A 15043-nucleotide genomic window follows, 5' to 3' on the forward strand; every position below is an offset into this window, starting at 1 on the left:
GGGCCAGCTCATATGGCCATGTCAGGGCCCACTCTGCTAAAGCATTTTGAGCCCATGAGCAGCCAGGCCCATCCGTTTCCGTCTGAATCCCCGTGTGCCACGACCGTACTACTCGCGAGGCGGCGCATGGCGAGGCGGCGACCGCCGGCGAGAGAGACGAGGGATCCCGACGTCGCCCGGTCGGGAGGCGCGACTCCTCCTCCTACGCCTCGCGCTCGCCGGCGGCGCCGCTGCCCTCGACCCTGTCGTTCCCTCCCCCAGTATGTGCGCACCATTCCGAAGCGTCTGCCTACTTCGATTTAGTTTTGGTTAAAGCATCTGTGTCGCGCCTACTTCGATTGATGCTTAGCAGTATGTGGATCCCGATTCGATTATCTGAAGAAAAAGCTTGCTTCCAGGTTTCGATTTGAAGGGCATTTGGTCTGGGATCTCTTCCTGGAGTGTTCGAGATGGGCAATCAGTTCCTTCAAAAATAATTATATGCGTAATCAGTTCCTTCAAGAAACATATATGCACCACACTGGGCACGGGCCATGTCATATATCTTTTGGGATAGGGGTGGCGACAAGCATTGGAACCCAGGGCGGTCGCCCATAGCGTGGATACTTTCTCTTTTAGAAGTTTTTATTGATTTTAGGCTTGGCCCTGGTTGTTTCTTCCTCAGTTTGTCCCATCCAGCTTAGAGGCTGTATCAATGTTTACCATCATTCGCATATCTTCCTTGTTAAGGAATCAGTTATATACCCTTTTTTTTCTTCGTAGAAATCATCCGCTCATCTCATTATTTTTGTTGGTACATTATCGTGTGGATAGATATGTAGGTTTGATGCCTAAAAAGAGCAGATGTGGTGATGCAATTGGGGCTAGGGTGAGTGTCTATTGCGGCATTAAGATAGCATGCAATCACGGCTACAACTACTGGTTTTTGTCTTTTGTGAAGTTATCTTGTACATCGGTGCAATTAGTGCTCATGCATACATCATGTAGGATTGCGTGCTCGCAACATTGCCTGCCATGCGCCATGTACCACCACAAGATCAAATTCACGGGCATGCATTAACCCATTGATTATGTGATATATCGTCATGACACCTCTGCACAGGAAGACTCCTTGTAGAATTCTTGGTATGCATGACAGCATATGCTATAAATCAGTGAAACTGTTGCATGTTATAAGTAATGAAGCTGGCCAAGAAATTACCTTATTTATTCTCCAGACTTTTTCCTGAGGAATCATCTTAAAGCAGCACATCACCATTTGGTTTGTTTTGACATTTGAAAGTTGAGACTTGAGACCCTTTAGGACTTGGAAGTTCTAATGGTTACAACTGAAGTATTGATATGTTTGCTAATTAATAGGTGAACGGCCTGCTTGCTTTGTTTCTTTCATATTAACACTAGGTACTGAATGAAGAAAAAAAATATTACTGTGGGCTAGAGCTAGGAAGAGCATGTATGTGTCCTAAACAGAATTCGAAACAGAAGAGAAATAAATAGAACAATTAGGTTTTCATGCATCTGTTCAATCTGTTTGTCTTTTTTGAACTTGTTTCTGCATTGACTGTTCAAAATGCAGTTTGGGTCACATCAAAGGATGTGCCAAAAGCAAGCGTGGTGATAGAGAACAGATAACCTTCTTAGACCATGTACAATCTTAGAGAGGTGCTTAGTAAAATAGACCGTGTTTTTCTTAAGCACCAGTGCTTATGTCTGTGACAGGGGTGCCTAATTAAGCATCTGCTCTCTACAGATAAGCACCGGCTTGCATTGTACATGGTCTTGCATGTTCTTTACATTGGAAACTGAAGAAGCACAAGAGGACAAAATAATGATGATGTTAACTTTTATTTCTCAAGTAAGTATATCTTGTTCAACCTCCCTGTCCAAATACAGGTCACTTTTTGAATAAAAAATTAGATGGACTATACTCCTTAAGTTCTTGTCCTTTTCTGACATCGTCTGCTATATAGTGTGTATCTTTTGGCTTTGGTGAAGGTCTCACGCCAAAAGAAGGTATTAGATCCATATATGGTTAGATCCATCACAAACATTGGTAGCCTTTCAGCGTCAAAAAACATTGGTAGCCTTCGTTTCTTCCCCTTAGGGTCTCACTGACCTGATGGAAAATCTTTCAGTTTTAGTTCTTGATCAGGATCCGGTTTCCCTGTGGACCATCTCCAATATGCTTGCTAGATTCAACTTCAAAGGTGCGCACTTCAATTCCCAAGCATCTCCATTTCAAATTTAACCTTTCCTGTCCAAAAAGGAAGTTGTGTTTCGAGGGAGAATGAAAGATAGTAGGTACAAGATTTTGCATATTCATGGGGCTACTATAAAAGGCACAATTTGATGCCTGTTGGTGTCTTCTATCCACACAGGCACATCTGATCGAATTTCAGATATTTCATATTTCTGCTGTTTGGTGGAAAGTTTGGGTGTACGCTGTTTGGCTGGAAGTTTGGGTGTACGGCTGTTTGGCGGGAATTTTGGTTGTACGACTGCTTGGCGTGAAGTTTGGGTGTACGGTCGTCCGGTGGTAATATTTATAGGTCCTATCCATCATGATCTGGACCACCAATTAACGGTTGGATGGCTTGCGTGTGTGGATATAGAACGCTTCTCATGACGTGAAGTTTGGTGAGCTATGGCCCCACATGGCAGTGAACCTGTCCTCGGTATCATGCATTGATTACGAGTCGAGGGACTAGTCGAGACTAGTCGCTAGACTAGTCTATGAGTCGCATTCTGGGTGTCGACTAGAAATCTCGTGTAGACTAGTTCGCCGAGTCGAGGAGTCGAAGGACTAGTCGTAGACTAGTCTAGACTAGTCGTGCACCTTGAGTCGTTCGACCCAATTTTTTTATTTTTTAGGGATTGGGAGGGGATAAGTGAGCCAGCCACCCTGCCCCTTTCCTCCATTGCTTATGCTCTTCATGGATCTGCACTCCTCTGCTCTGGCCCTTTCCCTCCATTGCTTCTGCTCTCCCTAGATCAGCCCTACGGTCTCCCTCTGCTGCCTTCTGGCTACTGGATCCGCTCGTCCCTCAGGTTGCAGTAAGCAAGCAAGCATACTAGCAAAGTAATTTCTCCCTTCTCTTCTTCCCTTCTTTGATTCGATTTTTACCCCCTGCCCTCTTCTTTATTTCGTTTTGTTTGCTTCAGTTTCAAGATCCTTAGGTCTAAAGTGCAATGCCTATGCGGGAAATATCTCAAGTACTGTATTCAGCAGCTGCAGCTCAGACCAATGAGCAATATGATCCATCGAAGGATCCTGCAAGAAGCCAACTAGGAGCAAGGATCCAACATGGAAATATGCTTACTGGACTAATCTGCAGGACAAATTGACGCTCCAATGCACTTTCTATAGTATATATTACATATTAATACTAGGTTTTAGTAATTGATTACTGCAAGTTGTGAACTACAGTACCATGTCGACTAGTCCAGCAGTAGTCTAGACTAGTCACGATTAGTCTATGAGTCTCAACCTTCGAACGACTCATCAACTCGTCGACTCGTAAACGTTGGTATCATGTATAGATTGTACAACCATCATATACACGGAGCATTTCCGTACATATATGACATTTTTAAACAGAAAGGAAACAGATGCAGTTCCATATAGGATATAGTGTTAGTGCGTCACCCTTCCAAAGGACATTAGATTATATAGCATATGTGTGTGTAATATATTGTGTGAACTTCACAGTTTAAACAGAGGCAGCATATGTAGTTCGTAATGGGATATAGCTAGCTGCTAGTTACTGGGCCGCCCTTCCAAGTGCTAGTATTAGATTGCAGAAAGTGTTGGATTATGTGGTCAAATGAGAAAAATCACATACCAAGTAGCTATATTAGTCCTTAGAAGATACTCACTTGTTGCAATAGTACGTGCAGGTTGGGATATTAATATAACTATATTTGGACATGATAACATGGTGTTTACTCTCCAAAGTTTGTTTTGTAGTTCTTCCTTTCCATACACCGGAAGAGGCCCTAGATTCCCTTAAAAGGGGGGTTGCTAAAGATAAGGAGCTTGATTTGATAGTAGCGGAAGTTCATCCTGGCAATACAGAGTTGGGCACCTTGGTGCTGTTTTACCACATCCTGAATGAACTTGAAGTGCCTCTCATCAGTAAGCATTTGTATTGAGAGCTGTATTGTTTTAAGAAATTTTTCTTCCATCCCAAACTCATAAATCTAGGAGTGTTTTTTCTTGGCTGCAGCTATGTGTGCCTATGATGAGGCAGTGTCTGCACGCATGACCCTTGGAACATGCTTCAATGTGGTTAAGCCGTTGGATACTGAAACCATCAATGTTCTGAGGATGAGAGCACTGCAACACAGGTCTATTAAAAATCACAAGTCTGAAACTGAGGATGAAGAACAAGATGCGTTGGACGCAAATGTCTATTCCGATAATCTGGGTCGGTTCACGTGGAGCAGTGAGCTCCATGAAAAGTTCTTGCAGGCTGTTGAAGTGCTTGGGGAGTGTAAGGCTATCTGCACTTGGCATAAATCAGTCATTTATTATGTTTAGAAGCTAAAAAAACATTACCTTTGAGTGTGTGTTTTCTTTTTGGCTGACAGCTGCCACGGCTGGAAAAATTCACCAGTACATGAATGCCAAGGATTTGAATTTGACCAGACAGCATGTCGCAAGCCATCTCCAGGTGGGTGATGGATTTAGTTTATCTGCAACTGTGGTATTGCCAGTACATCAATATGCAGCATGTACGCTTTTCTTAATTTTTGTTTGTTTAATAGACGATCATAAGTAGTAGAAGCCCTATGCATTTGCATATGCTAGTTAGTTTAAACTGATTGAACATTTGGCATTTGAGCCTTATATTTTTCTTTCGTTCCATGCACTTTCCTGAACGGAACTTTTTGTTTTTGCCACTAATTAAGATGATATTGTCATTCTGCTATAGCCTTGAAGTTCGATGACATGGCCTTAGTTCTGTCCAGTCATTGGTTCCCACCACTACAGCTGACATTGATTGCCATTGCCAACCTGATCTCCCATGCATGAATATCTGTTTAAGATGGCACCTACGACGTACTTGCCATTTCTATACACATATATTGATTAACCAACAGAATGGTTGCGGCTTTGCCTAAACTAATCTAGTAGAACCAGCTAATTGCAAGAGATCTGCTCACGGTGGTCATCATTACACGATTCCCGAAGTTGCAGCTGTATGCCACCACTTGGACATCATCTTTGTCACCATTTTGTACCCTGGCACGTTAAGTACCAGCAGCTAGTGCTGCTCGGACAAAGTCATGGTCTCCGAATCTGGCTCGGATTCGGATTTCTGATTTGGCAAGATTTTGAGGGACACGGTAACTAACACAGGGAGGCTGGCATGGATGCTGACTGACCAAAGAAATTGATGTTACGTGCAGATGAGTCCTTTTATCAACTCATGTGCTCATTAACATACAGTGATTGGGTGAAAGGGAAAAAGGTAAAAGAGAAACAAACACCTACTGGAATAGCAACAACAACATAATAATCAATTTTTTATGATTGGTTTGATCTTAGTGTGAAAAATAAAACATTCCCCTCTGCTATTTATTTTGTGTAAATATAGGTTCTGCAGTGTTCAATCAATTGGGTAATTTTCTGTGGCAACAGTGTCTGAGTTCACAAAATTTTAAAGAACTATGTGCACGCTGTTGAAGAAACAAATGGGAAGATAACTTTATTTAATTTTTGACCTTTTAATTCACACCCCAGTAAAAGCTCACACAGTTACGGGCAAGCTCACATGCTAAATACAAGGGTCAAGATCACATTTTAACATGATGAACTTGGAAGGAAAGAATGTTTCCACCGCGATACTCTACTGTGTCCCCTTTGTTATTTCTTTATTTTCCAGAAGAAACACATGTACATGGATGTCTTATACTTGCGTCAGTACTTAGTAGTGAGTACTCTGTCTCTGCATGCCATGGAGTTTAAGTTTTGTATGGTGCTCTAGATCAGATTACAAATTTCCAAACCATGCAGCTTCAGGAGTAGATTTTGTTACAGAACCAATCACAATTGAAAAAAAAAACTTTTTGCATGTTAGCAAGTTGTCGTAATTCGTAAATAATCAGACTATCCAAAGCATTATTATAACCCAGTTTACCAAATCGATGGATTAATAATTGTTATCACGTTAATTGGAATTTTGTGAGTAATGTACTACTTTATTGGTATTTTCTCCTTTATTCTGTTAAATTGGGGCCTTATTGACGTGACTTTGGTCAGCTGATGCTAGCAGTAGGGTTTTGGCTTCTTTTTGTCCTTGTTGCTAGTGTTTGTTTGTATTCTTCGTGCTTTCTTGGCACTCTCCTTCTAACACAAATTGAAACACGTCTGGGCTTGTGTTTGAGAGAGAAAAGCGTGCATACTCTACAAGTTTCAAGTTCATCTATTTCAGCGTTGTTATGACAAAGCGCTAAAATTTCTGCATTCTCTCACTTTCTATATTGTGATGTGTGATCCCTGTCTTGACTGTTCTGTTCTGTATTTTGATGTAGAAACACCGGCTGCGGGCGCAGAGGTTATCTCAAGGTTATCAACATTATGCCAGCATGAAAGAATTATCTGAGATGATTTCATCGTCATACAAGTTAGCCAGTGCTAAACCCAATAATTATCTGGCAACAACCCAGACGCAGTTCACACATGGGGTTGCCTCTTCTATCTGGGACAAGTACCCTGGGATCGTGTGGCCACATGTGGAGGGAAGTTCAGCTGCCTCTGCTATGTGGTACAAATACCCCGGAAAGCCGTGGGGACAAGTGGGGGAGAGCTCGGCCAGAGCAGAAGTTTCCCAGATTAATGCAGGCCCACCTTCTGTTCTGATACATGGTACCAAGTCCATTTGGGACCGGTACGAGGAGAGCCTGCAGTACTATAATGGGAGCCTGGCAAATAAATGTGAGGTGCTGCCTGTGAAGAGCAAAACACTTGATGTATATGGATGCAATATTTTCATCAACCTGGAGAGAGGGGAGACCAGTCGTACGGAAGCAGCAGGCAAGATTGTCATCGGCCTGGAGAGCGATGACATGCACGAAGGCAGCATGGACAACGTGCATGCTGCAGTTACTCCGCAGAAAGATACCATGGAGAAGGTGCGTGCCGCAGTTACTCTGCAGAAAGATGCCATGGACGAGGTGCACGCTGCAGCTATTCCGCATGGAGTGAAGGAGGTGCCTGCTGCAGCCATGGGCGCTGGTGATCTGATGGACCTTGGGAGCGAAGCCCTGCTTGACGGTATGGACAACTACCACCCCAGTGCAGAGAATGCGCAGTCTGAGCCTTTCAGTGACTCGGATTGGGATGAGTTGGAGAAATTCTGGATGAACCAGATGGAAGGACAGGGCCAGGAGCAGCAAGGCCTCGTACCATTGGATCTGCTCCTGGTAGACGGCATTGCGCCAGATGAACTGCTCCAGGAAGACGAAGCCTGGAACCAGGCGCTTCAGCCGGCAAACCCGGCGAACATCGTCAACAACACACCCATAGCTGAAGAACCCGCCACTGGAGATGCCCTGGTGTACGATCTTGCGAACCAATCCGGCGTCGCCGACAACGTGTTCTGGGTCTGGAGCCCCCAGTTTGCGGGCGACGACTACGGCATGCCGTTCTAGGCCCACCAGAAGAGGAGCAACTCAAGAACTGCTTTTATTTTAGTAGTAATAATAAGACTGGTGAAGTATAAGCAATAAAGTTTCCTAGGGAGAAATCCCCAGGAGATATATGGGAGAGCTGCTGATGCTCGGACATGTTTCCAGTGCTCTGTGGCAATGATTAAACCCATTCGTTAATCGGTTTCCAGACTTGTACATATTATCTTCCTCTGTGATGCATTATGACTATATACTCCCTCCGTTCCTAAATATTTGTCTTTCTAGACATTTCAAATGACTACTACATATGGATGTATGTAGACATATTTTAGAGTGTAGATTCACTCATTTTGCTCCGTATGTAGTCACTTGTTGAAATGCCTAGAAAGACAAGTATTTAGGAACGGAGGGAGTAATTCCGTACGTGTGTCAGTTCTATACTTCTATCTAGTCTAGGGTTTTTGTTCTTCGAACAAAGGAGCACCAATTGCCAGGCTTCTTTGATTCAATCCAACACAAGTTTTTTTTGGAGGATTTGAGTCCTTGGAAAAAAAGCGTAGTTTGTTTGATTTTCATCGTGTGATTTGGATTCATAGAGAATTTCCATAACCATTTATTTGAACTTTAGTAAATGTGTCCACGCACCGGGAGAAACAATGATCATGTTACCAAACCAAATAGCAACACCCAATCATTAAAAGAAAATGGGTCGGACGGTACATAAAGTTGGGTGAGAGGGGATATAATCCAATTTCTGGCGGTACATACAGTCTGTTCACCAGGCTTCTTTGGTTTAATCCAATTTCACAAGATCTTTTTGGGAGGATTTGAGTCCTTATGAAAAAAGTGTAGTTTGTTTGATTTCCATCGCGTGATTTTAATTCATAGAAAATTTCAATGAGGATTTATTTGCACTCTATTTGGAGGAAAACGTTCATCCACAGTTACAGTTCTGTTTTTCCTAGGTTTTCAAACGCTCATCGGTACTGAAGTTTTTACATCTTGTAAGATGTATTGGAATCAATATGGTTTTTCTATTTGTTGGTTTCAATTTACATGTCAAAATTATTTGAGGATTTTTCCCCGAATGATTTCTTTACACTAGGCTTTTTGGGTTCAGTTAGTCATTCCTTTGGAACCCTCAAGTTAATATCCACTTATCCGTATGTAATCTTGATTCAGTTTTATTTCATTATTTCTACATTGCATTGTTCTGCATATAAATCATGGTTTATTTCATAAGAATCTCCTATACCTCTGTTCTCCTTTTTTACTCACATCTCTTGACTTGTAGGTTATATCCAAAGAAGCTTGATATGCTTCCCACAATTTTCCAATTACCCTAATGATTGGTTTTTATACATTGATTGATTTTCCTTGTAGTGGGTCAACGTTCTACAATATTAAGTTTTGATGGGTGATTTAATTTGAACATGCTAAGTTCATCATGTTTTTAGGAGAAATTAAATGAAGGTGTCATTCACAAATTTACGATCCGGTCAATGATTCTAATATCTAAAGAAAGGACATCAGGCAATGTAATCTTCCCCTTGGGCCGGCTCCTGCCGGGGTTGATTCCTTGAAAAGTGCCCGTAGCCTTGAGCCCCTCGTCAGGGATCTGCAATTTGCTAACCACCTTAGGGGAGATCAAACCCGCCCCCACCATCAACTAGCATCTTTGTTACTTTGAGGTTGCGGATTGTTGGGGAAACCAACAACGACAAACACCTGACCGCAGCGGTACGGTCAGGGTGATCCTCCTCGTCAAAGATGATAGGCGTGCGAGACCATTTGAGTGGCTTTTGGGAGTCTGCAGCTGGTTCCACGACATTGACCTCACTGTTGGAAATATGCCCTAGAGGTAATAATAAAATGGTTATTATTATATTTCCTTGTTCATAATAATTGTCTATTGTTCATGCTATAATTGTGTTATCCGAAAATCGTAATACATGTGTGAATACATAGACCACAACATGTCCCTAGTGAGCCTCTAGTTGACTAGCTCGTTGATCAATAGATGGTTACAGTTTCCTGACCATGGACATTGGATGTCATTGATAATGGGATCACGTCATTAGGAGAATGATGTGATGGACAAGACCCAATCCTAAGCATAGCGCAAGATCGTGTAGTTTGTCTGCTAAAGCTTTTCTAATGCCAAGTATCTTTTCCTTAGACCATGAGATTGTGCAACTTCCGGATACTATAGGAATACTTTGGGTGTGCCAAACGTCACAACGTAACTGGGTGGCTATAAAGGTGCACTACGGGTATCTCCGAAAGTGTCTGTTGGGTTGGCACGAATCGAGACTGGGATTTGTCACTCGGTATGACGGAGAGGTATCTCTGGGCCCACTCGGTAAGACATCATCGTAATGAGCTCAATGTGACTAAGGGTTGGTCACGGGGTGATGTGTTGCGAAACGAGTAAAGTGACTTGCCGGTAACGAGATTGAACGAGGTATTGGGATACCGACGATCGAATCTCGGGCAAGTAACGTACCGATTGACAAAGGGAATTGTATACGGGATTGCTTGAATCCTCGACATCGTGGTTCATCCGATAAGATCATCGTGGAACATGTGGGAGCCAACATGGGTATCCAGATCCCGCTGTTGGTTATTGGCCAGAGAGTTGTCTCGGTCATGTCCGCATGGTTCCCGAACCCGTAGGGTCTACACACTTAAGATTCGATGACGCTAGGGTCATTAGGAAGATTTGTATGTGATTACCGAATGTTGTTCGGAGTCCCGGATGAGATCCCGGACGTCATGGGGAGTTCCGGAATAGTCCGGAGGTGAAGATTTATATATGGGAAGTCATCATACGGTCACCGTAAATATTCTGGGGTATGCCAATATTGTATCGGGACCACCGATGGGGTTCCGGGGGTCCACCGGGAGGGTCCGCCTGCCCCGGAGGGCCTTATGGGCTGTAGGTGGAAGGGAACCAGCCCCTAGTGGGCTGGGCGCCATCCCACCCTAGGGCCCATGCGCCTAGGGTTTGGGGGGAACCCTAAAGGGGGGCGCCACCCTTGCTTGGGGGGCAAGCCCCCTCCCCCTTGGCTGCCGCCCCCCCTCTAGATCTCATCTAGAGGGGCCGGCCCCCCTTCCCCCTTCTCCCTATAAATAGAGGGGCGAGGGGAGGGCTGCAGCACCACATCCAAGGCGCAGCCCCTCCCCGCCCCAACACCTCTCCTCCTCCGCGTGAGCTTGGCGAAGCCCTGCCGGAGAACTGCCACTCCATCACCACCATGTCGTCGTGCTGCTTCTGGAGCCTTCTTCCTCAACCTCTCCCTCCTCCTTGCTGGATCAAGGCGCGGGAGACGTCACTGGGCTGCACGTGTGTTGAACGCGGAGGCACCGTTGTTCGGTGCTTAGATCGAATTCGGCCGCGATCTGAATCGCTACGTGTACGACTCCTCCAACCGCGTTCTTGCAACGCTTCCGACTTGCGATCTTCAAGGGTATGAAGATGCACTCCCCTCTCTCTCGTTGCTAGTTACTCCATAGATTGATCTTTGTGATGCGTAGAAATTTTTTAATTTCTGCAATGATCCCCAACAGTGGCATCATGAGCTAGTTCTATGCGTAGTTTCTATGCACGAGTAGAACACAAGTTGTTGTGGGCATCGATTTTGTCAATTTACTTGCCGTTACTAGTCTTATCTTGATTCGGCGACATCGTGGGATGAAGCGGCCCGGACTGACCTTACACGTACGCTTACGTGAGACTGGTTCCACCGACTGACATGCACTAGTTGCATAAGGTGGCTAGCGGGTGTCTGTCTCTCCCACTTTAGTCGGATCGGATTCGATGAAAAGGGTCCTTATGAAGGGTAAATAGAAATTGGCATATCACGTTGTGGTTTTGGCGTAGGTAAGAAACATTCTTGCTAGAAACCTATAGCAGCCACGTAAAAAACCTTGCAACAACAATTAGAGGACGTCTAACTTCTTTTTGCAGCATATGCCGTGTGATGTGATATGGCCAAAAGGATGTGATGAATGATATATGTGATGTATGAGATTGATCATGTTCTTGTAATAGGAATCACGACTTGCATGTCGATGAGTATGACAACCGGCATGAGCCATAGGAGTTGTCTTAATTTATTTATGACCTGCGTGTCAACATAAACGTCATGTAATTACTTTACTTTATCGCTAACCGTTAGCCATAGTAGTAGAAGTAATAGTTGGCGAGACAATTTCATGAAGACACGATGATGCAGATCATGATGATGGAGGTCATGGTGTCATGCCGGTGACGATGATGATCATGGCACCCCGAAGATGAAGATCAAAAGGAGAAAAATGATATTGGCCATATCATGTCACTATTTGATTGCATGTGATGTTTATCATGTTTTTACATCTTATTTGCTTAGAACGACGGTAGCATAAATAAGATGATCCCTCATTAAAATATCAAGAATGGTGTTCCCCCTAACTGTGCACCGTTGCTAAGGTCCGTTGTTCCGAAGCACCACATGATGATCGGGTGTGATAGGTTCTAACGTTCGCATACAACGGGTGTAAGCCAGATTTACACACGCAATACACTTAAGTTGACTTGACGAGCCTAGCATGTACAGACATGGCCTCGGAACACGGAAGACCGAAAGGTCAAACATGATTCGTATAGAAGATACAATCAACATGAAGATGTTCACCGATGATGACCAGTCCATCTCACGTGATGATCGGACACGGCCTAGTTGACTCGGATCATGTATCACTTAGATGACTAGAGGGATGTCTATCTGAGTGGGAGTTCATTAAATAATTTGATTAGATGAACTTAATTTTCATGAACATAGTCTAAAAAACTTTGCAATATGTCTTGTAGATCAAATGGCCCATGCTAATGTTGCCCTCAACTTCAATGCGTTCCTAGAGAAAACAAAGCTGAAAGACGATGACAGCAACTACATGGACTGGGTCCGTAACCTGAGGATTATCCTCATAGCTGCCAAGAAAGCATATGTCCTTGATGCACCGCTAGGTGAAGCACTTGTTTTCCCAGCAGATCAAGACGTTATGAACGCCTGGCAGACGCGCAGTGATGATTACTCCCTGGTTCAATGCGACATGCTTTATAGCTTAGAACCGGGGCTCCAAAAGCGTTTTGAGCAACACAGAGCATATGAGATGTTCCAAGAGCTGAAAATGGTTTTCCAAGCTCATGCCCGGGTCGAGAGATATGAAGTCTCTGACAAGTTCTACAGTTGTAAGATGGAGGAGAATAGTTCCGTCAGCGAGCACATACTCAAAATACCTGGGTTGCACAACCGCTTGTCTCAACTAGGAGTTAATCTCCCGGATGATGCGGTCGTTGATAGAATCCTTTAGTCGCTCCCACCCAGCTACAAGAGCTTTGTGATGAACTTCAATATGCAGGGGATGGAAAAGACCATTCCTGAGGTATATTCAATGCTGAAATCAGCGGAGGTGGAAATCAAAAAGGAACATCAAGTGTTGATGGTGAATAAAACCACTAAGTTCAAGAAAGGCAAGGGTAAAAAGAACTTCAAGAAGGACGGGAAGGGAGTTGCCGTGCCCGGTAAGCAAGCTGCTGGGAAGAAGCCAAAGAATGGACCCAAGCCTGAGACTGAGTGCTTTTATTGCAAGGGAAACGGTCACTGGAAGCGGAACTGCCCCAAGTACTTAGCGGATAAGAAGGCCGGCAATGTCAAAGGTATATGTGATATACATGTTATTGATGTATACCTAACCAATGCTTGTAGTACCTCCTGGGTATTTGATGCCGGTGCGGTTGCTCATATTTGTAACTCAAAACAGGAGCTGCGGAATAAACGGAGACTGGCGAAGGACGAGGTGACGATGCACGTCGGGAATGGTTCCAAGGTCGATGTGATCGCCGTCGGCACGCTACCTCTACATTTACCTACGGGATTAGTTTTAAACCTCAATAATTTTTATTTAGTACTAGCTTTGAGCATGAACATTGTATCTGGATCTCGTTTAATGCGAGATGGCTACTCATTTAAATCTGAGAACAATGGTTGTTCTATTTATATGAGAGACATGTTTTATGGTCATGCCCCGCTGGTCAATGGTTTATTCTTATTTAATCTCGAACGTGATGTTACACATATTCATAGTGTGAATGCCAAAATATGTAAGGTTGATAATGATAGTCCCACATACTTGTGGCACTGCCGCCTTGGTCACATTGGTGTCAAACGCATGAAGAAACTCCATGCAGATGGACTTTTGGAGTCTCTTGATTATGAATCATTTGACACGTGCGGACCATGCCTCATGGGCAAAATGACCAAGACTCTGTTCTCCGGAACAATGGAGCGAGCAACCAACTTATTGGAAATCATACATACTGATGTGTGCGGTTGAATGAGTGTTGAGGCTCGCGGAGGCTATCGTTATGTTCTCACCCTCACTGATGACTTGAGTAGATATGGGTATGTCTACTTAATGAAACACAAGTCTGAGACCTTTGAAAAGTTCAAGGAATTTCAGAGTGAGGTTGAGAATCAACGTGACAGGAAAATCAAGTTCTTACGATCAGATCGTGGGCGAGAAGATTTGAGTCACGAATTTGGCACACACTTAAGGAAATGCGGAATTGTTTCACAACTCACGCTGCCTGGTGAAGGAAATATGCCCTAGAGGAAATAATAAAGTTATTATTTATTTCCTTATATCATGATAAATGTTTATTATTCATGCTAGAATTGTATTAACCGGAAACATAATACATGTGTGAATACATAGACAAACAGAGTGTCACTAGTATGCCTCTACTTGACTAGCTCGTTAATCAAAGATGGTTATGTTTCCTAACCATGGACAAAGAGTTGTTATTTGATTAACGGGATCACATCATTAGGTGAATGATCTGACTGACATGACCCATTCCATTAGCTTAGCACCCGATCGTTTAGTATGTTTCTATTGCTTTCTTCATGACTTATACATGTTCCTATGACTATGAGATTATGCAACTCCCGTTTGCTGGAGGAACACTTTGTGTGCTACCAAACGTCACAACGTAACTGGGTGATTATAAAGGTGCTCTACAGGTGTCTCCAAAGGTACATGTTGGGTTGGTGTATTTCGAGATTAGGATTTGTCACTCCGATTGTCGGAGAGGTATCTCTGGGCCCTCTCGGTAATGCACATCACATAAGCGTTGCAAGCATTGCAACTAATGAGTTAGTTGTGAGATGATGTATTACGGAACGAGTAAAGAGACTTGCCGGTAACGAGATTGAACTAGGTATTGAGATACCGATGATCGAATCTCGGGCAAGTAACATACCGATGACAAAGGGAACAACGTATGTTGTTATGCGGTCTGACCGATAAAAGATCTTCATAGAATATGTAGGAGCCAATATGAGCATCCAGGTTCCGCTAT

At 43.6% G+C, this 15043-nt stretch overlaps 1 pseudogene; it reads left to right on the forward strand.

Annotated features, from left to right (window-relative positions):
* The first annotated feature begins 289 nt into the window (after positions 1-289).
* On the forward strand, positions 290-7919 carry LOC125526042 (annotated as a pseudogene).
* Positions 7920-15043: the final 7124 nt, after the last annotated feature.

This window comes from Triticum urartu, chromosome 7 (genome assembly GCF_003073215.2).
Source record: "Triticum urartu cultivar G1812 chromosome 7, Tu2.1, whole genome shotgun sequence".
In the NCBI taxonomy this organism is placed as follows: Eukaryota; Viridiplantae; Streptophyta; class Magnoliopsida; order Poales; family Poaceae; genus Triticum; species Triticum urartu.